The following is a 16,032-nucleotide window of genomic DNA, read 5'->3' as shown; positions in this document are numbered from 1 at the left end:
AGAAATGAGAGGAATGCTAAATAATAGAGGAGAAGTAGGTAGAAGACAATTGGATGAAGCAATAGAAGAAGCTGCGAAAACTCCATTTACAAGGGAAGTACAATTAGGAGGAATACCACCGAAATGCAATTTGCCCGCATTAACCAGCATTTTTGATGGAACAACTTGTGCAATTCAACACATTAAAGCCTATGTGAGGTGCATGTTACAATGGGAAAATCATGACCGTATTGTGCAAATATTTCGCATCCAGCTTAACAGGAGAGGCGTTAAAATGGTTTGAAGGTCTACCAAAGAACACAATAACCTCCTTCAATCATTTGCAGACTACATTCTTGGGGGCATATATAAGTAATAATTCCTCGCGACCTGGTATAGAAGATGTGTTTGGATTAAAACAAAGGATTGGCGAAAGTTTGAAACACCTGACTAAAAGATGGAGAACTATGTGTAGCGAAATGGCTGGCCGTGTAGATGAGAGATATCTTATATTATCATTTATCAATGCTATGTTTGCAACAAACCTATTGTATGTCCAAATTTTCAGAGTCAAGAATACGATCACAATGACTGAATTGCGAGAACTTCAAGAAGAATACATTGCTCTAGAGGAAAGGCAAAATGAAATGGAATCATATCCAGTTGCGAACACCAGCTCACAAACAGCGAATGCAAGCTTATTACCCAAGCTAATAAACACAGTGGCGAATACTTCGCAAGTACAACAAGAGAAGGTGACAAGTAACAATCAACAGAAACTGGTGGCTATGGGAAGCCGAGATCAAGAAGAGTATGAAAGAGAAAGAAATTTCTACAATCGTGGTGGAAATAACAAGATTCAAAGACTCGATCAACCACAAGAAACTTATGGAGGTCAAAGACAAAACTATAATAGAGGACAAGGAGGTCACAAGGTAGTATGGGAAGAAATCAAGATGCCACCTCTAAATGCAAGTGTGGAGAAGATATGGGAAGCTATAATCTTGATGGAGAATATACCAACACCATGGAACATGGGAACGGAACCACCTCCAAACCACAGAAGTCATGAGTTTTGTTCTTATCATCATTTTCATGGACATACAACAAATGATTGCAGAAATGTAAAAAGAATTATTTTGAGAATGATAGATCAAGGAAAACTAAACGACTTTCTGGTAGGGCATCCACAATCTCAACCACTGCCACCACCACCAGAGCATCACAAAGTGAATACGATGAAAAAGAAAGAAACATTCTTCATAGAAGTTGGTGCAAAAGCAAAAAATCTATTCTGTCACTCTATCGTACATTCATATAAGACAATTGAAGATTTTCATGATAATGTTTTGAGTAGAGTGTTCGCAAGAGATAATGATGGAAGAGAAATTATGAATATTGCGAAAATCTCGCCACTAGAGGAATGGCAGAAACAGATCATTTCTTTTACCGCAGAAGAAATTCCCGAAGGAGAAGAGGTGCATGACAATCCATTGGTAGTAAAATTAGAAATTAATCCAAAACCGAAAGAAGATGAGGATGATGAAGCTGAAGATTCATGGGCAATAATAGAATTCTAATCGATACTGGAAGCTCTGTGAACATCTTATTTTATCATACTTATAAAACCATGGGTGGAAGAGATGATGATCTTATACCATCAACATATAAGATATATGGTTTTAATGGTACTGCTAACAAGCCTAAAGGGGAGGTTACTATGCGAATTCCATTGAAGGGAATATCTTCTGAAATCTTATTCTGTGTCGTTGATGTAGAATCACCCTACAATGCGTTAATTGGTCGACCTTGGCTACATGGGATTCTAGGTGTAGCTTCAACTTTCCACCAGTGCATCAAATTCCCTCACCCCAGTGGTGTAGGAATCATAAAGGGAGATTGGGTTGAAGGAAAGAGGTGTTACGAAACTGAGATAGAATCTTGCGAAGGAAGAGCAAACAAGAAGGAAAACTGGCGACACAAAATCAAAGATACACAAAGAAGTGAGAGGTTGATGGTGGATGCAATCGAAAGGAAAGGAGAAGAGATGTTGCGAAACTAATGCTAGCTCAGAATAAAAATGATGAACATACCACTACTAAGGAAGCAGTAGCAGAAAATAATAAAGAAGCAGAGGATGACAAAGGTAATAAAAACAAGAAATGTATGAATGATTAAGTTGTTGCGATACTCTCGCAATAAGCAAAATTCTCAAAAATACATTTGATTGAATGGCAAAATTGAGATTGCGAAATTCAGATACAATATGATGATTTGCGAGACTCTCGCAGAGATAATGAATTTTACAGAAATAATCAGAAAAAATGACAAAAGAGAAAGAGGCGAACCTTTATGGCGTACACCCTAGTTCGCGAATACAATTTCGCAAGAGGCAAATGTAAGACCTAAAGTACGTCATATAAGGGGGTACCTGTTGCATGGCTCAGGGAAAGGCTACACCGCCACCGGAACCTGAGTCATGGAGATTTGGGGTCAATGAAGCCCATCCGGGAGAGGCACCTTGGATTCTCAGCTTAAGCATATGACTTAGGTTGGGCGACTAAGGTAATAAGGACTCTCCCAAGGAGTGCAGATCTGATCAAGGCGCCGAGGTACACGGTTGAGTCAAGAGTGCCAGAGACGTTTGAAGCGTACTTTGCCATTCTTGACAAGTCTTGGCTTATACTGCACTCGGCCTGAAGAAAACCCCACTTAGGGTGCAGTCTCGTAACCATAACCTATAGGTAAAAGGGATAAGAGGCTGCGAAAACAACTGGTTGTTGTTAAGACTGGATGGGAGGAGCTAACCTTGTATGGTAGAAGTACGCCTCCTTGAAGGGGCAACCAGGGGGAGATAAGGGCGGCACCCTCCATTAGGGAGCTGATAAGTGTCTTAAGACGCAAATGTCATGAGGCTTTTTATTCGCAAGGATATTAAGGCTTGTCATATTTGTGCAACAATCCTGAAGAGGCAATAATATAAAAAAAAAGGATAAGACGAGATCAATGGGTTTTCGCATGAAAGTGCGAAGACGTCCTGCGATTTCGTCGCAAGACGCAATGTCATGGGGCTTCATTTTCGCAAGAATATTTAGGCCTGTCATATTGTCGCAACATTCCTGAAGAGGCCATAATACAAAAGAAAAAGTTAAGGCAAGATCAATGGGTTTTTGCATGAAAGTGCAAGGACGTCCTGCGATTTTGTCGCAATGACAAGAGGTGGCATAATAAGACCTTTAATTAGGAAGGAAAAATAAGAACACATGATAAAACAAAATATTATAAGCATTCGTAACAGATTATTTTTTTGCAAGAAAGATAATGAGAGGCAAGTATGGGAATCAATACACAAGAAGCATTATCTTTCATCAACAAAATATTAAAAGGAAAAGTTGATTCCAAAGTTGGTTGAAAAATGTAACTCGCAAAAGTGATAAAAATAAGACAGTTCAAGAAGACAAAGCTAGATAAGAAGCTCAAGCTTCAGTATTAATTTCAGTAGCAGGAGATAACAGAAATTCTTCGCCAATATTCTCGCAAGCCTCTCCTTCATTTCGGTTTGATCTTCGCCTTGACTAGCATCTTGATTATCGCCAGCAATTACTTCTTCAGGAGAAATTTCTTTCTCATTTTTAACACCAGCAGATGCTTCTTTAGAAGGAACCTCTTTCATCTTCCAAGAAATTATCCTCTGCACCGCTTTCGTAATCATAATCACTATCAGCAGGACGAGGAACTTCATCATCATCTACTTCTAAAGGATCAATTGATGTAGGAGGAAGAGATTTGGACAATAAAATGTCATTTACAAGGACTTCAGCCCGGAGATGAACTTGACGAAGAAGTGCTCTTGATGATTCCTATCTTGAATATCCTTAAAATAAGCAAGATAATCAAGTCTTTTTCTGCTCGGTCGCGAGAACCAGTAAGGGTAGAGACGAGCAATGCATTTCTTTGCGAATTTTGGCATATTTAGCCTCCAAACAGAAAGAAGAATGAAGATTCTTCTCAGACTCTGCGAAAGATAGAATACAAAATTTCATTAAGATAAGAATTCAGAAGATATGACAAAGAAAAGATAATTAAGGCAGTCAAACTATTATGACTACCTTCCTTTTGCGAAATAAGGTGTTGAATCAAGGACAGACAACTATTTTCCCAATGGTCCATTGCGTCATCAAATTTATCTCCAACTAAACCTTTAAGTCGAGACTGAAGATTTTTCTCTTTAGAAATAAGAAAGGCATTTTTCTTCGCAAGAGAAGAATAAGATTCTTCTAATTTGGAATATTGTTCTTTAAGCTGATTTCCTTTACACTTAAAGCTATTCTACCTTGAATGAGTGTATCTCTTTCAGCGATAGATGACTCTGTTACTTCTTTAAGTTCATTTCTCAAAGAGCGAAGAGATTGCTCTTGGTCATCACATACTTTTTGGAGAATACTAAGTTGTTGCGAAGATATCGCCATCTTGTTTAAATAAGTTCGCTTCTCTTGAGATAAGGTTTTATTCTCATCTGATAAAGTTTCCATCCCTAAATTAGCTTTAGTTAAAGAATAAGAAAGACGAGATACTTCATTACTTAAAGATCTTTCTTTGAACTAATTGGGTATTTTCATTGGTAAGATTATTTATGATCAAGAGAATATGAATAGAGGTTATCTAATTGGTTATATTGATCCATCAAGATTTCTTTATCAACACGGGCTTCTTCAACAGCAGATTCAAATTGATATCTCTCCATTATTCGTTTCGTTTAAGCTTAACATGCGAAAGAGGGATTTCAAGGATAATTAAATATGGGAAGGATAAAACCATTAAAAAGGACAAATTAAAGACACAGATAAGAAAATCATACCTCTCAATTCATCATTCTTCTTGCGAAGATTGTCACGATCCAGCAAAACATTCTGAAGCTTCTGATTTTCGAGACGAAGAGCATTACATTCTTTTTCCAAAGCTTTCTGCGAAGCAGCTCTGTCAGAACCAAATGCTTGCTCAGAATTTCGCAAACATTAGACTTGACAGGATCAATAGAATACTTCTTGGCATCATCCAGAACTTCAGATAAAACTTTGAAGGCAATATTATCCCTTCCACGGTTTCTTTCGAAATAGGAAGAGACTTAGGTAGAGAACTGATAGAGATAAAAGGTTGAGAAACATTCTCAATGGGAAGAGAAGGTTTCATTCACAGAAGGATCAACAAGGGGGGTTTCAGTTATAAAGGTCAGCTGAAGAAATGAAGTCTGAGGCAGCTTTTTCGCGAATTGGAGATAAAGGTTTATCTTGCGAAGATGTCGCAGGAGATTTAGAAGAGATGAGTAAGTGGAAGGAACAGAAGTTGGAACAGTTTTAAGGTGGCGAGATTTCTTGAGAGGTTTATTACATCTTTATCACCCTGCGAATTCAATCCAGATAAGAAACAGAGGCAACAATATTGTTATTAGAAAAGATAGTGTTTCTTACTACCTTCTCATTCGCAGACTTTCTTTTATGCGCAACAACCTTATGCTGCATTTGGGAATGTTAGGGTTCTGAACTGTAAATTAGTGTTGGAGGCGCTTTTGCTGAAATAACAAGAGTATGGGAATCACATAAACAACATCAAATAAGGCAATAAACAAGATCAATTTCAGCAAACCATAAAGAAGAAAAAAAACTAACCTTGATGAATCCATGGAAAACAACTAGCAGGAGATTGTTTCGAAGAAAATTACGAACTATGAAGATCTGCAGAAGAAATAGTATGAAGATGAAGAAGAACTTAAAAGATTGAAGAAGAAAGAAGAAAAGTTGCAATAATGGAATTTGCAGAAGAACGATGAAGTTGCAGAGAAAATAAAAAGAAAGAAAAAGAGAGTGAGAAGAATATATATAGAGGGAATTTCTCCTCGAGAAAAAAACGATTAATACGGAAAGATATAAGCGGTTAAAAAGCAACGTTACAAAAGACGTGTCGAGAAATAGATGGAAGAAAGAATACGTGTGATAAATGCAGAATATGAAGAGGAGACAACTGCGATTTCTCACATCATTCTCTACTTCGCAGAAAAGGTATGAGAAGAGGCAAGATGTAGGATCAGAATCTCGTAACGACAATATTTCCGCGAAATTATCACCAACACAATACAACAACGTCGCAGAACAATTTCAGGAAGAATATAATAAATGACGTCAGCTAAGATCACGAGAAAGATGTGATAGTCCTGCGAAAATTAGAGAGCTTGCTAAATTAATATTTGTAAGGTTGCGAGAATGTCGCAAATCATACCCGAAAATAAAGGACAGATTAACTGTCATCCACTATGTATAACCCTATAAATAGTCGTTCAAGTTGTAAAGAAAGGAGAGAGATCTTTTTTGAGTAAGAAACAAGTAAATAGGAGAGAGAAAGTTTAGAGCAGAGATCATTCTTGATTTCTTTATCTTTTCTTGTAAGAACATTCAAAGATTGATCAATAAAATTAAGAGTGTAAACCTAAAAATGAGGTGATTAATAATGAAATCATATGAGGGGTGTAGTGCAGGATTTCCTGCAACTACAGCTTTGAATCAAATGCTCAAGTAGCTACGATACTTGCACATGAGGTCTGTCTGACATACGAAAACATATAGATTTGGTGTGTAATTTATTTTTTTCCGATGATATTTTCTAATATACGATTGATATATACGTTATTTTCATATCAGGTTGGACATGGCGAGACATGGAGCAGAAAACATCACAAACACTATGTGTTTCGTAATTGTGCGTATCATTCTGAGTCAGTTTGCTAATACGAACGAGATGACTAATCTAGATAAGGCATATAAAACTCTCCTCCATCTACCTTTCTCTCGAAGGTATTTTTATGGTTTCAGTGTTTTTTTTAAGTAGAATTCAACTTGCCATTTTTGCCAGTAATTATATGCCCATTTTGTTTACTAGAGTAACCAATTGATGCCCCTGCTAGTTAGCTTTTCATCTTGTAGCAAGCTTGACATATTTTGTACTTATGTTTCTTGCTGGATATTTTTCTTATTAGGATGGAGAAGGAAGCAGATTATATTGGATTACTCTTGCTTGCCTCAGCCGGATACGATCCGCGCGCGCGCGAGGTGCACCCCAAGTGTATGAGAAGCTTGGTGATGGAAAGTCGTCGTCATCAGATTATCTCTCTACACATCCATCTGGAAAGAAGAGGGCGGAATTACTATCCCAAGAAAAAGTTACGGAGGAAGCCCTTGGCATATATAGGAAATCAAATTCAGGCAGGGGTATCGAAGGCTTCCTTTGAGGCTTTAAGTGAAGAAAAATTGCGCAGAAATTTAATGTTTCTAGAGGGTGATTTAACTTTAAGTTATCCCCAGTCCAGATAAGACTGTACATAACAATTAAATAATATTGGCATAATTGGCTTTTCTTATTTCTTCTAAATCGCATTAGTCATTATTGATTGGCAGCTACCATGCATGGAATGGAATTTTAGTGGTGGCCTGGTGGGGGAGTTCTTGTGTAGTTTTTTTTTTTTTGGAGAATTTCGGAATAAGGTGTTTGTTAAAGTTGATGTGATATATAATCTAAGAACACAAATTTGAATTAGACTCGATATAAGAAAGGAAAAGATTCTCATTTCGAAGCAATTATGAATATCTAGTGTTATAATGCTGGTATCCAACTCAAAATCAATTGGCAATGAGTGGAGAGGTCCTAAGAGATTATAAATCACATGATCTTATATAACCCAACCATGTGGGACTAATAGTCTCAACACGCCCCCTCACGTGTAGCCTCGTTGGGTCTAACACGTGTAACAATAAATTGGGTGCGCCGTCAATGACTCGTCGCAAATAGCCTGCTCTGATACCATGTTAGAATACGGGCATCCAACTCAAAACCAATTGGCAACAAGTGGAGTAGCTCCACACCTTATACGGACCGCTGTATGGTTGCCCTGAATAAAACTAGGCCCGTGTGTGAGTAGGCCCAACGGCCACCCACACAATGTAAGTGCACGTGTTAGGACCCCATAGAGAGAAGCCCTACACGTGAGGGGGCGTGTGAAGGATAGTAGTCCCACATTGCTAATATCCTTTGAGTAAATCAAAATATAATATGAAAGGGACACTCCACTCATTGCCAATTGGTGTTGAGTTGGATGCCCGTATTCTAACATGGTATCAGAGCAGGCTATTTGCGACGAGTCATTTGACCGCGCCTTTACTCCGCGTCATCCGATTTAATTGTCCACGTGTTAGACCCAATAAGACTACACGTGAGGGGGCGTGTTGAGATTATTAGTCCCACATTGTTGGGCAATCTAAGATCCTGCGGTTTATAATCCCTTAGGGCCTCTCCACTCATTGCCAATTGGTTGTTAGTTGGATGCCCGTATTCTAATATGTTATATCACAGCCAAACCATGTATGAGACGTGAGACCCAGTAAGACCCAAGAAGGCAGGGCAACCATACAGCGGTCCGTATAAGGTATGGAGCTACTCCACTTGTTGCCAATTGATTTTGAGTTGGATGCCCGTATTCTAACATCCAGAGTTTCCCAAGTTAACTAATACTCCCTCCGTCCCTAATAAGATAACCTACTTGGTTTTAAACTTTGTCCCATAAATAGATGACCTATTTCACTAATTAAGGATATTTCTAAAACTACCCTTTTAATTGATTATTTTTTCTATAAGAAATATGTATAATTTGATAGTCATGTTTATATTCGTTGCGTAGGTGTTTTAAAATGATTTTCAACGGTATAAAATTTATAAAAAAACCATGGTATAGTTTAAGAGATAAATTGTTTCTAAATTTTACTAATTATTGCTCATAAGGGTATAATTGTACAAAAATAGTTGAATATATTCCACTTTCCTTCTTGCCTTAAAATTTGTGCAAACTACAACTAGGTCATCTTATTATGGACGGAGGGAGTAAATTAATGAAGAACGTACGATGACGGACAGTCTTTATGGAATGAATATCTCTTAGAAATTCAGATGATTCCGATTTTGGAATAATTTATTCACAAAATTGGTTAAAAAGACCAAAATCAATAATTCCTGGGTGAAAAGGACATTTAGATTTTGATAATGTTTAAATAGACAAAAATGTAAAAATAGTCAGGATGTAAACAGTTTCATCTTACCCATTTTCAAATACTTTTTCTTATTTTTAATTTACATCAGGATGCATCCAGTTTCATCCGTGCTATTTTTTAAGTTTAATCTAGGATGAATCCAGTTTCATCCTTACTAATTTTTTGGTGTCCATTTTATCCATAATAATTTTCACTCGTCCATTTGAACCATGTTTTAAAAATATTTGGACAGATGACCTATTCTCTGTAATTTATTGTGAGTGTACAATTGAGTAAGTTAATCAATTGTACACTTATTGTACATGTCTATAGCCTATAGGTTTGTCTTGGTGTTCACTCCTTTTAAATGGATTTGATTCCATTCGGAACCATGTTTTGATATTGTTTTTTCGGCTTCCGTACTATCTTTGTTGATGAAAAGGGCAGTGGATCCACGTTGGGAATGCTATATTCTGGTTTGCATTCTGCTTTTGCTTGTAGTTTTTATTTTTGCATGCGACATGCTGATTGAAACTACCATAGGATACACCTTTCTTTTTCCAATGTAATTTTACGACAATTCGTATGTTGAGGGCAATTCCGCGGCCTTTTTTTTGATTTTTTTTGTCCAAAACTGACCGAGTTTGACTATATTTGAATCATAGTCAAGCCGACCCACTAAACATCAATCTCCACGAGGTTTGAAGTTTTTTATACACACTAATGCCCTTTTCTTTTCTTCTTCTCCCATTCCTAGTTTTCTTGGGATTCCTATTTCAAAAGGTGTGTGAATATGTAATTTGATAACCAAAGAATGTCGTACAGTCAAACACGGTCCTTAACCCTTACTCTTCCTTTTCGAAAGGTGATAGGAATATTTACTTTGGAAACCAAGTATGCTATATAATCGAACACACCAATGTTCCCATCTCTTCTTACATTATAGTGTTCTGCCTAGTCTTTCATAATAATCTTTCAGAGATGGGATCAAGTGATAGGGTTGATGGATTCACTGCTCCATACAATTTCTCAGTTGTTGAAAGTGGAGTTTATAGGTGTAGCTTTCCAGATTCTTCGAATTTCTCGTTCATTCAAACCTTAAACCTTCGTTCGATACTGTGTTTATGTCCTGACCCGTATCCTGAAGAGAGTTTAAGGTTTCTACAATCTAAGAATATCAAACTTTTTCAATTTGGATTTCAAGGAACTAAAGAGCCTTCGGCGGTTTCGAAAGATATGATCACGGAAGCTCTAGAAGTCTTGCTGGATGTTAGAAATCATCCCATATTAATTCACTGTAAACATGGAAAACATAGGACTGGTTGCGTTGTTGGTTGTTATAGGAAAGTGAAAAACTGGTGTTTTCCTTGTGTGCTCCAGGAATACCAACACTTTGCGGGTGCAAAAGCTAGACCAACAGATATAAAGTTCATCGAGAACTATGATGCTTCAAGCTTACGCCAGAGGTTATGCAGTAACCGCCAACAGTGTTTGGTGTAACAAGAAGAAACTGCAGGTGCAAACAATAAGGATATGAATTATTCTGGAGATTCAAATCCTAGTCTTCCTGAATGGAAAAACAGATTCCTATCTAATATACAAGGGTCCAGGCTCCCCATTCCATTAAATTAATGCCTTGACGGAAAACGAAAAGAGTATCCTTGGAGGACGGAAAAAGAAAACCCACCGAACAAGTATGTCCATGCAAGGATTATGCTTAAAATACATTTTCTGCATTTATTACTCGTATGATGGATATGTATTGGACTAGTACAATAAGTAACCCGTTATAGGTTTCTTGTTTACATTTTTCTTACATGACAAGAAATGATATTTTTCCTTCTTGGTTTTATACCAGTCAGGCAGTTATATAGGTTTCGTGTTTACAGTTTTCTTGTAATTGTTGATTATGATTTTATAAATAAATCATGAGTATTTTGAGAAATGCAAAACTAGCTATTGCTACAATTCGTTATCTCAGTTCCAAGATTTTAACCGGACGCAAAATCACGGTTTGCCAAGCTAAGCATCAGTTGAAGCAACAATTGGATTGTTCTCTTGATTCACCGCCATCAACTAGTTATAATAATATCTCAAGTGTAGTCTCTTACAGTTCTTGGTATTCGTCAATTCACTCAAAGCTTAATTCTTTTCACGCATTCGGAAACCAAAATCATCGACCACGTCCGATTTTTAATGGTGCACGTAGATTTTATCATAGAGTAGTTCACTATCATGCAGATGATCGAAATCTAATTCAGCGTGCTCCCAGAAATATATCGATTACTCCTAGAAATATACTGGTTAACGTTTTGGTTAATAGTGGAGTTGGTATTAATAAATGAGGATTAGAAAGAATTCCTTACTCGAGAAGAATCCATTTTATTCATCTATCAAGATATTTGGAGAGAAAAATTGGAGAAATCATTTTTAATGATGTAAAGAAAACTTATGGAAGGAGGAGGATTTTACCGGAAACGCATCCCAAAAGTGTAAGGGTTAAATCAATAGCCGAAGATATAATTGAAGCTTTACGGAAGGGATTAGGATATGAGCAAGTGGGAATGATCTAGAATGCAACTATGTAGTTCAAGGTAGAAAAAGAGGTTCTAAAGTTGCTACTCATCATCTGGAAGGATTAAATTGGGAGATCTTGGTTGTTGACGAACCAATTGCTAATGCATTTTGCATCCCTGGTGGAAAGATTGTGGTTTTCACTGGTTTGCTTAATGTTTTCAGAACAGATGCTGAGATAGCCACTGTACTTGCACATGAGGTATAATTGATTTTCTGCTTCTTTCCGTAGCTTCTTAGAATTGTGTAGGTAAAGTGAGGAGATGTGTAGGACTTGGACCGGCACATGTAGGTTAGTTCGGTATCGCTTTTAGCAATGTAGCTAGCTCTGATTGACATAGTAAACATGTATATTTGGTTGTACGTGTAGTTCTTTTGAATTTATTTTGTGTTTGGATTCTTTTTTCTTTGATAGTGATGGAATCTAATATAGGTTTGATATTATATTCTGATATCAGGTTGGGCATGTTGTGGCAAGACATGCAGCAGAAAACATCTCAAACGCTATGTGGTTTGTAATTCTGCTAATATTTCTGATGCAGTATGTTGATATTAGTCTACTGGCGGGTAGTCTGGGACCTCTGGGTAAACCGCTAACCGATGCATATACGTATCTCCTCCAGCTGCCTATTTCTCGAAGGTTTTTCTCTAATAAAATCACCAATTGATTATTAATTATTAGTCATCTTACAGAAACATTCAAACAGGACAATTTTACATGCTACTAGTTAGCTTTTTATTTACTCAAAGCCTGACGCTGATATTTTGTATGAGCTTATGCTTCTTGCCGGCCGAGAAGTTTTACTTTTCATGTGCTTCCCTTGTTAGGAATGAAAAGGAGGCAGATTATATTGGATTACTCTTGCTGGCATCAGCTGGATACGATCCTCGGGGTGCACCCCAAGTGTATCAGAAGCTTGATGATAGAGAGTCGTGGTCGATAGGTTCCACACATCCACCTGGAAAGAAGAGAGCGCAATTGCTAAAGCGAGACAAGGTTATGGAAGAAGCCCTTAGATTATACAGGAAATCAAATTCAGGCAGAGGTATCGAAGAGTAGAAAATGTCAATATTTTAGTTTTTACAGGCATCCTTTGAGTAAAATACTTGTACAGGCATTATTAATTTTTTCAGAGAAATTAAAACGAACTGCCATTGTTGAAATGACATATATGATCGATTACTGTACTCTACAATACACGACTACACAACACGTCATGTACCAACACAAAAAAAGTTAGTAACAACAGAAAATCGAATAGAAGTCTTAAAGTTTAAGGGGATGCCTAAATATAAGGGGTGACCTAAGCTGTTGGCAATCCCTAAATAACATATTTAGTAGTATTCCAAATAAAAAGACTGTAAATCAGAAATCCTCTTTTTTAAGAAAAGTTAGTTGTACTGTAATTTAGTAGTTGGGCATGGACTAGGAAACTCCCTTTTCTTTCCAACAAGTTTTCTTACATGACAAGAAACCTAATTTCGCGCATGAACATTTTAGTGGTTTCTTGGTTAAATATCAAAGGGTTAACAATTTTCTTCTAATCGTTGATTTGATTTTATAAATCATGAGTAGTTTGGGAAAGCCAAAACTAGCTAACGCTACTACAATTGGTTATCCCGGTTCAAAATTTTCAACTCGAAACAGACACCCAGTTCGCGTCGCTAATTATAAGTTGAAGAAACAATTTGATTCTATTAATATCTCCGGCGTTTCTTGCAATTCTTGGTATCCATCAGCATCAGCTCATTCAAAGTTTAATTCTTTATACGCATTTCGAAAACAAAATCATCGAGGACGTCCATTTATCAATGGTGCACGTAGATTATGGGATGGATTGCATCAAATAATGCAAGATCCAGGAATTATATCAATGGCAGTTTTGATCGTTGGTGGAGTTTTAATTGTCGTATGGGGATCAGAAAGAATTCCTTATTCAAATAGATCCATTTAGTTTTTTTACCAAAAGGTTTGGAGAGAATTATTGGAGAACTCAGTTTTAACGAGTTAATGAAAAAGTATGAAGGGAAAACTCTTCCGGAAACACATCCAGATAGTGTAAGGGTTCGATTAATAGCCAAAAATATAATTGAAGCTTTACAAAGAGGGTTAAGATATGAGCAAGTGGGGAGTGATCTTGGATACAAGAAAGACGTCGTTCATGATGTCGACAAAGGGGTTCAAGAAAGAAGTGGTGGTCAAGCAAACAATGGTTCTAAAGTTGCTACTTATCATTTAGACGGATTAAAATGGGAGATTTTGGTTGTTAATGAACCAACTGTTAATGCATTTTGTGTGCCTGGTGGAAAGATTGTTGTTTTCACTGGTTTGCTTGATAACTTTAAAACAGATGCTGAAGTAGCCACAATACTTGCACACGAGGTATTGATTTTCTGCTTCTTAGAACTCTTCATGTCGCTTTTGGCAATATGGGCTCTGGTTGACATTAACATATATTTTTGCTCTTGTAAATTTTTTTTTTAATTCGGATGATGTTTTCTAATATACGGTTGATTGATATATGATATTTTGATAGGTTGGACATGTTGTGGCAAGACATGGAGCAGAAAACATCTCAAACACTATATTTTTTTCATTTTTTAAAAATGATTCTGGATATTCTGATCAATGATGAGAGTGAGAATCAATCAAAAAATACCACAGAGAATCAATCAGAAAATACTACGGAAAATCAATCAGAAAATAAACGGTCAGAAAATACGAATGAGACGTCTGACCTAGATGACGTGTTTAAATATCTTCTCCTTGATCTGCCTTTCTCTCGAAGGTATTTATTGTGGTTTCTGCAGTATTACTTTTTTAAGGAAAAGTCGGTCTAAAATAGAACACGAACAAGAGAAGTTCAAAGCTAGTTAGTTTTTCGTGTACTCAACTCGTCATAATATAATTTAAGTCTGGCTTCACGTAATGTGTTTATGTTTCTTGCTAGTGGCACTTATTTTGATTTGCATGTTTTCTTTCATTAGGATGGAAAAGGAGGCAGATTATATTGGATTACTCTTGCTTGCCTCAGCGGGATATGATCCTCGGGGTGCACCCCAAGTATATAAGAAGCTTGGGGAGGATGGATGTCCGTTGCTAGCAGATTATCTTGGCACACATCCATCTGGAAAGAAGAGAGCACAATTGCTATCGCAAGACAAGGTTATGGAAGAAGCTCTTGGCGTATATATGGGATCAAACTTAAGCAGGTGTATCGAAAGGCGAGCTTGGTGTCGATCTGGCTTCTGGGAAAGTGCTTTTTTGATGTGTTTTACCGCATTTTGTTGTGCTTTGTTCCGTGTAGAAAATCTGATATCAAAGACTTAATAAAAGAACACAAAACTTAACTCAAACAAACTCTCTTCAGTTGATGTGTTTCGACTCATGGCTCAACACCCTATTTATATGACTCACAAACTTGACTCTCAAGTAAAAAGACTTTCCTAATCAAAAAGAAACTCTAACAAGAAACTTCTAGATAATTCGCACGTAAACAAACTCTTAAAACCAATAATACTTGCAACCCAAGTAAACTTCTAAATACCGTACAGTGGATCAACAACTCTTGTTGATCCATCCACTTCATGTCAACTGTCCCAGTTGATCCATACTATACTGGATCAACACATATTGTTGATCCATATCACTTTCTTCATATTGTATCAACACACATTGTCGATCCCTTCTATCTTCTTCATAGTATCTTGGTTTATTTCTCAACATCCTCCCTTAAACCAAGATACTCTTTGTTAATCATTTCCAACTTTCCCCGCAAGTAAATGAAAGTGTTAGACTTCAAAGACTTTGTGAAAATATATGCTACTTGATCTTCACTTTCAACAAACTCCACAGCTATCTCCTTGTTACTGACAAGATTTCTAATGTAATGATACTTAATATCAATGTGCTTACTCCTTCCATGAAGCACTGGATTCTTAGTTAATGAAAGTGTAGACTTGTTGTCACAAACTATTGTTGTTGGTGTCTTCTGTTCTTGAAAAAATGACTTCAGCATCATTCTTAGCCATACAGCTTGTGCAGCACAGTTGCTAGCAGCTATATACTCGGCTTCTGTTGTAGATAATGCAACAACTTGTTGTTTCTTTGATGACCAAGAGAAAAAACCAGTTCCTAATTGAAATCCATAACCTGATGTGCTTCTTCTTCCTTCTGTATCACCAGCCCAATCAGTATCAGTAAAACCAACTAGTTTTGGATCTTCTGAAACATTATAGAGAATTCCCATACTCGTCGTACCTCTGACATATCTTAGAATACGTTTTGCAGCTTGTAAATGTGATTGTCTGGGTTCTTCCATAAATCTGCTAACCAATCCAACTGTATACATAATGTCAGGTCTTGTAGCAGTCAGATATCTAAGACATCCAACAAGACCTTTAAAGTCTA

General features: G+C 36.9%; 3 pseudogenes; all 3 read left to right on the top strand.

Annotated features, from left to right (window-relative positions):
• The window catches only part of LOC113272259, a 30,509-nt pseudogene extending 23,251 nt beyond the window's left edge, over nucleotides 1-7,258 (top strand).
• A 2,770-nt stretch (nucleotides 7,259-10,028) lies between these two features.
• Nucleotides 10,029-12,681, top strand: LOC113272258 (annotated as a pseudogene).
• A 508-nt stretch (nucleotides 12,682-13,189) lies between these two features.
• LOC113272257 lies at nucleotides 13,190-14,254 on the top strand (annotated as a pseudogene).
• The last annotated feature ends 1,778 nt before the right edge of the window (nucleotides 14,255-16,032 follow it).

Source organism: Papaver somniferum, chromosome 4, assembly GCF_003573695.1.
Source record: "Papaver somniferum cultivar HN1 chromosome 4, ASM357369v1, whole genome shotgun sequence".
In the NCBI taxonomy this organism is placed as follows: domain Eukaryota; kingdom Viridiplantae; phylum Streptophyta; class Magnoliopsida; order Ranunculales; family Papaveraceae; genus Papaver; species Papaver somniferum.
Note: the sequence above shows the minus strand (reverse complement) of the source record. Positions and strands in the feature narration are given on the sequence as shown.